This window comes from Rhineura floridana, chromosome 9 (assembly GCF_030035675.1).
Source record: "Rhineura floridana isolate rRhiFlo1 chromosome 9, rRhiFlo1.hap2, whole genome shotgun sequence".
Classification (NCBI taxonomy): domain Eukaryota; kingdom Metazoa; phylum Chordata; class Lepidosauria; order Squamata; family Rhineuridae; genus Rhineura; species Rhineura floridana.
The window spans coordinates 6,930,155-6,943,655 of NC_084488.1; the positions used below are offsets into that span (position 1 = coordinate 6,930,155).

The 13,501-nt window shown below is 41.5% G+C and overlaps 1 protein-coding gene across 4 annotated transcripts in view; it reads right to left on the reverse strand.

Annotated features, from left to right (window-relative positions):
* Positions 1–13,501, reverse strand: part of PROM1 (prominin 1) — a 159,094-nt gene that overhangs the window by 20,500 nt on the left and 125,093 nt on the right. The gene's annotated exons all lie outside the window — the stretch shown is intronic.

Genomic DNA, 13,501 nt, shown 5'->3' on the forward strand with positions numbered 1-13,501 from the left:
ATGACATACATTCTACATGTGATAGGATTGGTTTGAAGTTGCATTTTAAAGAAAACTGACTTGATTTGCACTTCCTGAACTAAAACACAGATAAGAGTGCAATTTTCCTTCCGTTTTCACACTTCTTCTAAATTTACAGCTCAAAAAAGTACCAAAATACATATAAAATATGTACTTTGTGAAAAATGCATATAACATGAATGTTTGGGGTGTGTGGTTTTTATAAACTTACAGATGGATGCAGAAATGGGAGGGAGAGATTTATGAATGAACACATGCAAACCTGACATGGACAAGAAAAAGGAATGATCCATTCCTACTTGCACCATCAGTGAAGAGAGCACAGGCTCAAAATACAGGCAAGAAAGAGAGGGTATATTCCCCAAAACTTCTTCTTTCTGGTAAATTGCTTCAAAAGTCCTAAGTATAATACTCTATCTGCAGAAGACAGGCCAGCCAAATATATTGTGTGCAGTTTGTGGAGATGGTGGTGTGAGGCACAAACAATGGCTTGCCTAAGGCTAGCTAATTATGCAAAACACATACTCAAATTATTACATTTTCCCATGTCTCATAATAAATTGCAATCTTTCTGATTGCTTTGGTAATTAATATAAGGATTCTAAAACAACAAAAGCTATAGGACAACACTCAAATTTCCCTTGGACTCATTAAAAATTGATGCATTCATTTGTGTGAATTGTAGAAATTGCAGATAGGCCAACTAGGAAAGCCTGCATGAATTAAGCGGTCTAATATATATTAGACATAGCTATATCGCTTGCTAGGAAAATAATGAGGGAGAGATGGTTATAGACTATCATCTTATTACCCATTTCTGAAGGACCTGGGAAGACAGTTAAGGCTGCAACAATAGCAGTTTAGCTTGGCTATCATGCTGGCAAAAGTCTGAGAATAGCTGAAGGCAGGTTCTCACATTATTTTCTTCTGGGGTTAGGCATACTAAGGCAGCACATAGAATCCCAGCAAGCAAAACAAGAGTGCCTTGAACTGAGCCTGTGTCAATCCCCTTCCTGGCGGAAGGAGTTCAGGACCACTACAGACACCAACATTCACACAGCAGCACACAAGGTCAACATGGGATTTCCCCTTGCCCCGCTATACGTTTTTTCCCCAGGGACCATGTTCCCAAACCTCATTTTCTGATTAAATATAGTTACTTATAGTACAGTATTTGTTCTTTTACTATTGTAAGCTGCTTTAGTCACGTCTAAAGTAGTAAAGTAGCCAATAAATGCTACAAAGGTAAATGTGCAGGAGGAAATTCGCAACCAAGACACACCTCAAGTTTCCGTAGTTGTGCTCTTCATTAGGAAACAGCCCAAAAGCATGAAGGAATGTGAGCTAAAGTAGAGCAATACAAGGATAGTCTGATGGTTAGGGCTAAGTGTGGAGAAAATGGAGTTACATTTTGCTTTTGCATACAACATCATTAAAACCATGTTCTAATTAGCCCAGGCTGTACCAACCTCATTCTCTCACAATTTCTGTGCCCTCATTTATCTTTATTGGCCATGCCAATTTTCACTTCTCCTGGAGATTAAGTGATTCAAATGGCAATCTAATTCATTCATTGGCGATCACTCGTGGCCGAGTAAGATTGTCTTCCAAGATAAGGTCTATTGTCCAGCAATGTCCGTATATTCCATGTTCCAAAATTCAATTGTCTTTTGCGACCGCTAAATGGCGACCCCACTGGATGCGGTAATCCAGTCAGGGAGAGAGATGAGGCAGGCTATGTTTAGGGCACCTATTCTAGCCCCCTCCCCATATGGGGTGAGCAGAGTGGTTCCTGAATAGGACTGCTCAGTCGTGGATATAGCTGCCGAACTACTCAACTGCCTCAGTCCTTGTGCCAGGACGACTGAGTCTGTATCCACTGCCCATGACTAGGGTCTTCTGGATTTCACAGTCCTGCCCCCGTTGCCATTCGCCGATCGCCATGGGACTTTTGGTTTGGTTTGGTTTGCTTGGAAGATGCCTGTGCGTGAATTTGTTTTATGTGGGGAGATCGGCAAGCCCATTCACCACTACAAGGTGACAATCCAGCGAGGGGGGCAATCTAATACATGTCTACTCAGAAGTAATCTTCACTGGAGTCAATGGGTAGATGTGTATTGGACTGCAGCCAGAGGACAGAAACACGCTTACTGTTCTGCCTGTTCCAGTGTGTCCCTATCTCTCTCTTCTGAAAACCAGGGCACATGACACTACTTAAACCCCACCCCTTTTCCCTATAAAACCTGGTCGGAGCCGCTTGAGTGCGTTTTTTTTTTAAATTGCTTCTAAGAGGTTTCACAACTGATCAGAAGATGAACCCATTCCCCCTCTGAATGTGGCTAATGGAAACAGTTTGATCTGATGGCTAGTGTGTAATGTCTCTGTCAGTATTGCCCAAGGAGCTAAGTTTTATTGATCTGAGAGACTAGGATGTGGCCTAGACATTTGTTTCACCACACAGATCAGCACCCTTGTGGCAAGTTTGTACTCCTAGTCCTGACTCTCCCTCAGTTCTAGCCAAGTCATGCTCTCATAGCCTTCTTACAAAATATCTAAAAAGAGTATCACAAAAGGCAGAGGGATGAGCAATGGCTTCTTTACAGTATGGGCCCAGGGAGGGATGCTCTTCCATTGAGCGAAGTAATGTCTAGGGTAGACAGACTCTCTAGACATTGATGCACTACAATGGATCATCTTAGACAATTCACTTTCTTCCAGTTTGGAGTAGATCATTATTACTCACAAATTATAGACTGGGAAATGGGAGTACCATGAAAACCAATTATAAAGCATTGTATTTACCAACTGTGCTCTGTAACCGAGAAAGGGAATATCATACGTATCATCCTATAATACCATGTAGCACAAAGCTGACATGCTTTCTCATTCTTCCACGTTAAAGATGCCCATAATCTTGCATGCATTTTGCAAGGGGCACCAGACTGACCAGAGGCTGTCTTCCTACAGCTGCAGTGTCACCTAGTGGACAAGCAATAATTGTCCTCATAACTTTCACACATGGCACACAAGGGATGTATAGTCCATGGGCCAGACCAAAAATCGGTGTCATGTAAAGTAGCAAAAATTCATGGTGTTTTTTTAAAAATAGATATTCGTCTCTGGATTGTATTTACATGAGATAACCCATTCTGACTCCTTGCTTAAGCTTTTTATGATGTCATCACGATGTCCGAAGCCATCTTTTTTCTAGCTTTTTAAATGTAAGTTGTAACATATGAACAAAGTGTCCAATTTTAAATTTTAAAGCTGTGTTGGAAAGCTAATGAATATCCTTTCAAATAACTAATTGCAATAATGACCTTATCTGTCACTGTTTTTGTGGGACAAGCCATATATCAAGAAAAAGGTTATTTTCCCCCTCATTTCTATAAGCTTGAGTTCATATGACACTGTACCTGATCCAGATGTGCACCTGAACTGTATTGGACAATTGTAGGATACTCTCTTACCTTTCCAACAAACCATTGGATGAATAAATTAATTTTGATAGGCCATAGTTTAGACACATTTGAGTGGATCCATGCTTTATTTAATTTAACCCAATGTATGGATAACAGGTGACAGTGTTATTGCAAATAAATATTTAGTAGTCTTGTGAGTTCAGTGTGCATGTTTTTATTTACAAATGTTACAGTGTTATCATTTTATGATTCTTATTATTCAAGTGACCAAATATAATATTATTAGCATTAATAATGTGTTCTAGCCTCAGCTGTGGCTTCCTCCATATTTCTATTTATAAGTTTGTCCCTTTACAATTACTATAGCCTGGTCTTCACGACAAGAGGGAGAGGAGTGTGGTGGAACAAAAAAGGAAAGGAAGGAGATTGAGACAGAGGCAAGTTCCAGAGAATGACAGATTAAATACAGAAATGCCTATTGTGAAAATGGATTCATCAGAAAGAGAAAGTATGATACCACAAAAGCGGCCATGTATGGATTGCATTATTCACTGTTCTACTGAAGCATCAAATGCAAGACTGGTGTCCCCTCAAACCTTTGAGTCATGGCAAACATTGTTGAAGGCAGCAGAAATCAGAAACCTTCACGCATCTTAAGGATGGGCTAAAGATTTAGCATTATCCAATACAATACCACAGAAAGTGTCACAGCATGTTTACAATGAAAAAAGGTTTGGATGCTATTATTGCTGAAGGTAACACAATTATTGAATCTAAGACAGAGGAACAAGTTCAAAAAAAGGTCCAGCAGACAAGGACCATGCTGTTCTATTGATTATACAGCAGAGTACATCTTGACAAAAAAAAATCCCAAGTGTCTGAAAGGGCAAAAAACAAGGGAGCCCCTCATTCATTGCTGTGAACTACATGCAGATGCCAGTATCTGAAGTGCAGCCATTCGGAAATTGGATGCAAGGCTGATTGCCATAGTCAGCTGAGACTTTGGCTGCTTTCACCCTGCACTTTATTCTGTTATTCTGACGATTCCTTACCTGGTAATTTGCGCATTATATTTGATCTTTCACACGACGTACAAGCTAGCGCCGGAATTCTAGTAAAATGTAGTGCAAGTTTAGTGCATATTTCTGTGATAAATGATACCAGAAATAATCCGTTAGCAAGGCTGGGAACCTGGAAGAGTGTGGGAGTTTTTCAATAGCTGCAGCTGCTCCTGTGACAGGCATCCCAGCATGCAGTGTGTTCCTGCCCTTTAGTGGAGTGGGATTTTCTTTGCCTGGTGAAGATTGTACTGGTATTCAGGCATCAGCGGAGATAGCAGCAGCATTTCCTACACACACTCCCCTGTGTTGACACAATGAAAATTTAAAAAGTCAGATGCTAAAGGGAGAGGGCTTGCATGGCGACGGGACGAGATCTTAGACCTCAGTGGGGAACAGTGCACATGTGTATAACGGATGAAGGACGAAAACAAGCCGTGTGAAAGACAGTTGTGCAAAATGCTGGTATATTGGCTGAAAAAACTGCTGTTCCTTAACGCAAGAGGTACTGCAGTGTGAAAGGGATTTTAGAAATCGGGACAGAAGCACTACCTTTTAAATCGATTACACAAACACAATCAGCCCCATGTGTGAAAGCAGACTTTGTTGCTGCAGCAGTTCACTACCACTGGTCCTGTTACCATGTCTATACAAAGGAAGAGACTGCTTGCAATAGTTCTGCCTACGGTGAGAGTACCAAAAAAAAAAAAAAAGCATCTGTGTGGTGTAGTAGCTAATGAGGCACAAACAGAACTATTTTAATTCATAAAGAATCAACAGGCCTCAAGTGATGCGTATGACTGATCTGACTCCAACCTGATTTCATCCATGAGCTTCTATGGTGTTAACAATGTAAAAGATTAAACCAAGAAAATGATCCATTGTGCACTGCAAAATGAGCTTCCTGGAGTCCTATACAAGTTTCCTAATGAGAAAAGGAAATTGCTTCTGTGACCTGACAGTGTACAACCTTACAAGGGATCATCTGAAGTCTGCACTTACTGACACTGTGGTCCAGGCTGCACTGCAGATAAGAAATGACACGCAGAATCAAATGTTCACTGAGGCCTGGACTCAGGAGATGTTCAAAGGTGATTATGACGACGACATCCCAGAATCCATTATTAAATTCCTGTACACAACATTCATTGAAATACAGAACACAGATAATTCACCTACAAATGACTGCAGGCTTGCCACCTTTTTTGGTTTATGCTGTTACCCATGGCAGGATAAAGCCCCCTAAGCATATGCTCCTTCCATTTGCAATAAATACATTAACATGAAATGTAGAGCTGATCGAGATTCCCAACTGACTTGGTCACAGCATTTCTTACTCCCAACTTCAAGAGATTGATATAGCTGTCTACATGCAAAAGTTTGAAATGTCTGATGAAGACACTGCACTTCCATCTAATATTTACTCTGGAATCCCAACCGTCTTGGCCTGGGCCAATATAGACCAGTTAGAGGACACATTCAGTGGCAAGGGGACATCAGACAGAGTCAATGGAATTGCCATCCAGGTGAAGATTACTGGGCCTTATTTGCCTAAATCAGTGCCTTAGGTGATGAAAACAAAGAAGAGAAGTGTTTCTAGCTAGACATTTATGTTACCAATATACAACATTGGCAAGAGGGAAGGGCCACAACAACTTATACTGTAGAGGTAAACCCAAACATATTGTTTCACCCTGCTTTGCAAAAAATCTCATATAGCTTCTGGTACACATGTCAAACCATGAAGACCAAGCAACAAGCAGCTTTGCAGGCTTCAATATACTTGTCCGTGATGATCTCACCCTGGTGCACGACAATATTGGCTATTTGCCCACACATGCCCCTGCAACTGAAATGTCAACTGGATATGATGTGCTAAACCAGTCTATCAGCATCATGCAGTCTCTGCAATTGTCCAAGATTGTGTGTGTTTTTGAACAGGGACTTCATGCAAAAGCTGTAGAAATCACATGGAAGTATCCTGAGAAATACTTAGAATGGGTGTATATCACACCATAGGCACTTTTTTTGGTCATCACTGAAAAGTAGTTTCAGGATGCAGCATTGCATGATTTGTGCATTGATTCACAATTGCAGAAGGTTCAGGAGCAGGGGTAATGGAAAGTCACACAAGTATAACTGTGCAGTCAGACTTCAAAAGCTGGTTTATGGAGCACTCATGCATATGAAAGACATGCATGCAGAAGACGTGGATTTGGCTGACATACTGAACAGCATAAGCAACCTCTGCTAAGATGCATGCACAGCTTCGCTGAAGAAAATCTTTAGTAAGCATTCATATTCAAGGAGGATTATTCTTTGAGGACTACTGTAACTATCTTAGATGTGAAAATGGAAGTCCCTCCGCATTTTAGGTATCCTATCTGGACATGGTAGAAATTCTGCTTGGCTTAATTAGAGCATCATGTGAAAGTGATTGGGTGCTTCATTTGGCATGCATCCACGCAATGATCCCATGATGCTTTGCTTATGACAGAATGAATTACGCATGCTACCTGCCACACTCTTATGCCCAGACACCAGGCTGCCCACTGAACACCCAGACATACATGAACATTTCATGCAAGGGGGATTTTCAGTACAGTGGGATCTACCAACTCCTTTGGGTGAATTTCTGTAGACCAGACAATAGAGGAAACAGTCAACAAAGATTCTCAAACATCAGGAGGAACAAAGGGTTTTAGCCTCAATTAAGGAGCTGTCACTAAGTACTCTCTGGCATCGGAATACAAGAGGATGTTTGCTAAGCTGTTGGAACACATGTTTAGTCAGTGCAGCAGTAGGATAACACATCCAGATTTCCAACTAAAAAGAATAAAAAAGATGAGGCAGATGTCCAAGCTTTAGTTGACCTAATGATGAACAGTTGGCTGAATCCAATGAGGCATGATCAGCCAGAACTGACTGATTAGTCCACCAGTGTAGCTGCACCCCCTGATGTGGCTAATGATCTTCTCACAGCTGATGAAATTGTAGAAGCAGCATATTTGGATTCCAGGAAGATGCATATGGAAGAAAGTTCTACAACTACCAACTTTCATTACAAGATATCCAAACAGAACCTTAAAAACATTTTCCAGTGTTAAAAGAAAGACAACATTTAGTTATGGTAAAGCCAAAGAGGTTGAACTCAAGACTGACAGAAACCTCTTTGGGCATAAGGTCCTTGTTGTCCAAAGCAGAAAGCTGCCTATGAGAGATGCCTCAGCTAACCCTCTGCCTTGGACATTGCAAATGGAGATGGATCACTCCAAAAGACTAACAAGGCTGTGCTTGCTAAAGGGTTGGAAAAAATGTATCTCCAGCAGAAAACATATCAGGCTGTCCACCATCATCACTGATGGAATTAATTTGATGCAGAATATAAACAGCCATGAGACAACTTTTGAATAGCTAGCAGAATCTATATTCTGTGTTATACTTCATGACAGTGTGATATGTATAAAGTGTGTTGCTTTTGCAGGGTGCTCAAATTGTGTAGATGTGTGACTTTGTGTAAATGCTGGTTGTTGTTTGGGAGGGGTAAAGATGTAGTTAGTGAAGCAAGGAAAACAAGCTAAAATAGACACAAATACCAGGAAACAGGTGCGACAAAGACAGTTTGTGGTTAGGTTCTGCTCTATCTGTTGACAGGGGAGGAGGGAGATATACCAAATATGGGTAATAATAAATATGAGTATGGGGGAGCTAAAATATGAGTAGTGGGAGATGTAAACAGAGGCGGGACTTCCTGTGACATGAATAGGTGGCACGGATAGGCTGTAAACCCTGTAGTACTCGACCAATGAGGAAACAGGGGAGGGAACGAAGCGACGGGCTATAGGATAAAAGAACTGTACCAATGTCACTTGGGTGTGCCTACCTTGTGGACACCCGCTCTTGCAAGAACGTTTAATAAACTTATAATCCTGCTTCACTAATGATCTCGTTGTGGGTCTCTTAACTAAGAACCGTTGTTTCTCACAACAGTATGCAGAGTGAAAGGGCTGATGTTGTCTTTGATGTTTACCTGAAAACTTCTATCAAAGATGCCGAAAGATGCAAGTGAGCCACAGATGCTAGGTCTGCAGCTGAAGAACATTGCATCACTTCACAAAACCCAGCAGCTAAGGAGGTATCTGTGCAACTCATCTAACAAGTCTGAGCTCATCAAGTTCTTGGTGCAATAGCAGAGGATGCCTAAGCACCTGACAAGGTTGGAAGACAAAACACTTTATGCAACAAGTAAGGAGGCCTGTTTCAAAATCACCAAAGACTATTGGGAAGAAGTCTGTGAGTTGAGGTCTACATAAGAAGCCGACAGTAGAATACTGATGCATGTACTTCATGCAGCAAAGGCAGGGACAAAATCTATTGTCATTTCAGAAAACATCAATGTACTGGCACTATGCATTGGCTTTGCAAGTGAAAGACCATTGGCCATGTTTGCAAAGTGTGGATACAAGAATCACACAAAATTTGTTGATATAAGCAAACACAAATTCTATTGGACTGAATGTGCCTGATGCCCTGATTGGACTATATGCCTTCCTGGCTGCGACACTGTGAGTGCTCCTGCAGGCCAGGGTAAAGTAACTCCCTTGAAACTATTGAGAAAGGACAAGAATTACCAGGAGATGTTTATTCAGCTAGGGAAGTCATGGGAAATCTCTACAGAGAGGTTTGAGAAGTTATAGCAGTTCATGTGTCAAATGTTTGTTCCAACTACCCACACTACTTCTGTTAAAGGACTACACTATAAACCTTTTTCTGCCAAGCAAGGAGAGGTGAAGTCTGGTCAGCTATTCCTGCACACCCTTAAGATCAATTTCCAGGAAAGAATTTGGAGATGCAGTTTGCTAACCTAGCCACAAATATCTAGCCAAAAGATTATGGATGGATGACAGAGAGGGCAATGTTGTAATTGACTAGATGCATGAACCAACAGCCAGAGCTTGGAAAAGTTACTTTTTTGAACTACAGCTCCCATCAGCCTAATCCAGTGGCCATGTTGCCTAGGGCTGTCAAGAAAGTGTGTACATTCCAGTCAACTGCCAAACTGCTCATGCCTATCCAATGGACTTGCATTGCTATGTGTAAACTACAATTATGCAGCAACCAGAAAGAAAAAAAAAGATATAGAATTTGCAGTTGAAGTTGAGGACTCAGAAGATGAATATTAAAATTGAATTTAATAAAAGATTAAATGTTAGCAGTTGTAAAATGATCACACTATACCATTTGTAAATAAAATATATATGCATATTGAACAGTTGCTGAACTCACAAAACTACTAGATGTTTCTTCGCCATAACACTAAGTCACCTGCTAGCCATACATTGGGTAAAATTTCACAAAATGTAGATAAGCTCAAATGTGTCTAACTATGACTTATCAGAATTAATATATCCATGCTATGGCTTGTTGGAAAGGTAAATGAGTATTCCACAATTGTCTAATATACTTCAGGTGCATATGTAGATCAGGTAAAATGTCATATGAAGTCAACCATATAAAAATGAGGAATAAAGTAAACTTTTTCTTGATATATGGCTTGTATCATGACAACATGGATAAGGTCATTATTACAATTAGTTATTTGTAAGAGAATCCATTAGCTTTCCAGTGCAGTTTTAAAATTTAAGATCAGACACTTTATTCACATGTTATAACTTAAATTTAAAAAATTAGAAAAGTTAGAAAAAGATGGCTTTGGCAATCTTGATTACATCATCATAAAAAGCTTAAGCAAACAATCAGAATGAGCTATCACATGTAAATACAATCCAGCGACATACACCCTTCAAAAAACCTGTAATGAAATTTGGCACCGTACCTAATACTGATGCGTCAGTTTTCAGTTCTTGACCCATGGACTAATAAGTGTTCCACAAAAGGGCAGTTATTGGTTTCTAAACAAACGTTGTATAGGATTGAGGAAAGAAGCAAGGCAGATATATGAATTATTGCTGGTGCCCAGCACCATTTAAATAAATGTGCCATAAAACCCCTTTGGCTAGTCAATCTGCAGGAAGTATTTTTCTTGCTGTGATATGTTTTCTTTAGTCCTACAATGATTTTAGTCAAGGGACAACACAGAGCCTTTCTTTTCTAAACGGTTTGTTGGCCAACTGAGCTATCTAAAAAGATGCAGTCTATGAAAATATCTGAAAGCAATTTCTGCCTGTACATTCATCTCTACTGCAAGTATGATCTACTGCAGATATTGTCTAATATTCCTTGTTTCAGTCTTAATGGAACTGAAATTTATCTGAAGAATTCTCCTTCCCAAATCAGATGAGCATGCTCCCTTACTCATTACAGAGAGGGAAACAGCTCTGCAAGCGTTGTGCAAATAATAATAATAATAATAATAATAAATAAAATTTTATTTATGAGTCGCCTATCTGGCCGAATTAACGGTCACTCTAGGCAACATACACTGACATAATAAAATACAATATAAAACCGAAAACCACATTCAATAATTAAGCTAAACAGTATTAAAAGCTAACCCATCCCAGAAATCCCATAGGCCTGCCTGAACAGCCAGGTCTTCAAGTCCCGGCGGAAACTTATCAGGGAGGGGGCATGACGAAGATTGAAAGGAAGGGAATTCCAGAGGGTGGGGGCCACAATCGAAAATGCCCTCTCTCTGGTCCGCACCAGCCTAGCTGTTTTAACTGGTGGGACCGAGAGAAGATCTTGTGTGGCTGATCTTGTCGGGCGGCATAATTGGTGATGCTGGAGGCGCTCCTTTAGATAAACTGGGCCGAAACCATACAGGGCTTTAAAGGTCAGCACCAACACCTTGAATTGGGCCCGGTAGACAACTGGTAACCAGTGTAGATCTACTAACACCGGAGTGATATGATCACGGCGACGGCTGTTCATAATCAAACGTGCTGCCGCATTCTGTATCAGCTGTAATTTCCGGACCGTTTTCAAGGGTAACCCCACGTAGAGTGCATTACAGTAGTCTAAGCGGGAGGAGACCAGAGCATGTATCACCCGTGGAAGCAGATGGGCAGGAAGGTAGGGTTGCAGCCTCCGTATCAGATGAAGTTGATACCAAGCCGCCCGGCTCACTGCCGAAACCTGAGCCTCCATGGACAGCTGGGAGTCAAGAATGACCCCAAGGCTGCAGACCTGGTCTTTCAGGGGCAATTTTACCCCATTAAACACCAGGTCCATATCTCCCAACCTTCTCTTGTCCCCCATGAGCAACACCTCAGTCTTGTCGGGGTTCAGTTTCAGCCTGTTCCTTCCCATCCATTCACTTACGGAGTCCAGGCACTTGGACATGGTGTCCACAGCCAACTCTGGTGAGGACTTAAACGAGAGATATAGCTGAGTGTCATCCGCATATTGGTGACACTGCAGCCCAAATCTCCTGATGATGGCCCCCAGCGGCTTTACATAGATGTTGAATAGCATGGGGGAGAGGATAGAACCCTGTGGCACTCCACAATTGAGAGGCCAAGGGTCTGAAACCTCATCCCCCAATGCCACCCGTTGGTGCCTTTCTGAGAGATAGGAATGGAGCCCCCAATTCCCAATCCCTCCAGGCGATCCAAAAGGACTAAGATCCTTATACAGGTCCCATTTCATCAGTCTTTGCCTGTGCATTTGGGTCACCCAATAATCTCATTCACAGAGCATAATATGAACAAGACAGGACAAGTAAAAGCATTCCATGGTCAGTCTCAAACCTAGTTTCATTCCAGCCAAGTGCTACTGCTCAAGGTATCAGCTTGCTTTTAGACATGCTCTGCTGCTATTTTAGAGCTACATGGCACTGAAGCAGATGAAACTCTCATTTCGTAGACAGAGTGGTCACTTATGCGGACACTGACAACAAACTTCAAACTTGTCTTGCTGTCCTGCTGCTACTGCTTTAGATGAAACAAAATGATGAAACAATCATTTTACAAGTCTGATCATCCAACCACAGCACTGAGGCTGCCCCTATGTACTCTGGGCCTAAGAGATATGGGGCTTCAGCAAGCTAATTCCCAATCTCCTCCTGCCTTCCATTTTCTCCCCCACCACAAGATTCCATGTCCCAACTGCACAACTGATAGACTCATAGTATGCTCAACATCTTGTTCATTATTTAGTCTATTTCTGCCTCCTTGTCGGTTCAGTTGACATATCAAAGTTGTAGGACCTCCTCTAGGATGCTCACCTTAACGTGGTGAGGGGTTTGAGAGTGCTGAAGAAGCTGAGAGCAATGTCATCAGGAGTCTAGACTCCTAGCAGGGTAACCCAATGCGAAATGGTCAAAGCTGAGACACCAGATTAAGATGCATCCAGACTCAGAGGAAGGCAATGGTAAACCACCTCTAAATACCCCTTACCATGAAAACCGTATGAACAGAGTATCCAAAATGCAACACGAGATAGTGCTGGAAGATGAGACCCCCTGGTCAGAAGGCACTCACCAAGCTACAGGGGAAGAACAATGGACAAGTACGAGTAGCGCTGTGGCTAATGACACCACTGGGTCAAAGCTGAATGGAAGCCCAGAGGCTGATGCGCACAGATGCGAAAGGAGAGTCCGGAGTTGTACAATGCACACAATAGGAACATGGAATGTGAGAAGCATGAACCAGGGAAAGTTAGAAATTGTCAAACAAGAAATGGAATGCATCAGCATTACAATACTTGGCATGAGTGAATTAAAATGGACAGGAATGGGACATTTTCAATCAGGCAACTACAGAATATTTTATGCAGGAAATGAGAAATTAAGAAGAAACGGGGTTGCTTTAATAGTGAGAAGTGATATAACCAAAAGCAATTAGGAGCTATAACACAAGGTCTGAGCAAGTGATATCAATGAGATTAAACGGGAAACCTATCAACATAACCATCATCCAAGTCTATGCTCCAACGGCAAACACAGAAGAAGAGGAATTAGAGAGATTTTATGCAGAAGTACAAGCGGAAATTGATCACACACCAAAACAAGATGTGCTGATCATCATGGGGGATTGG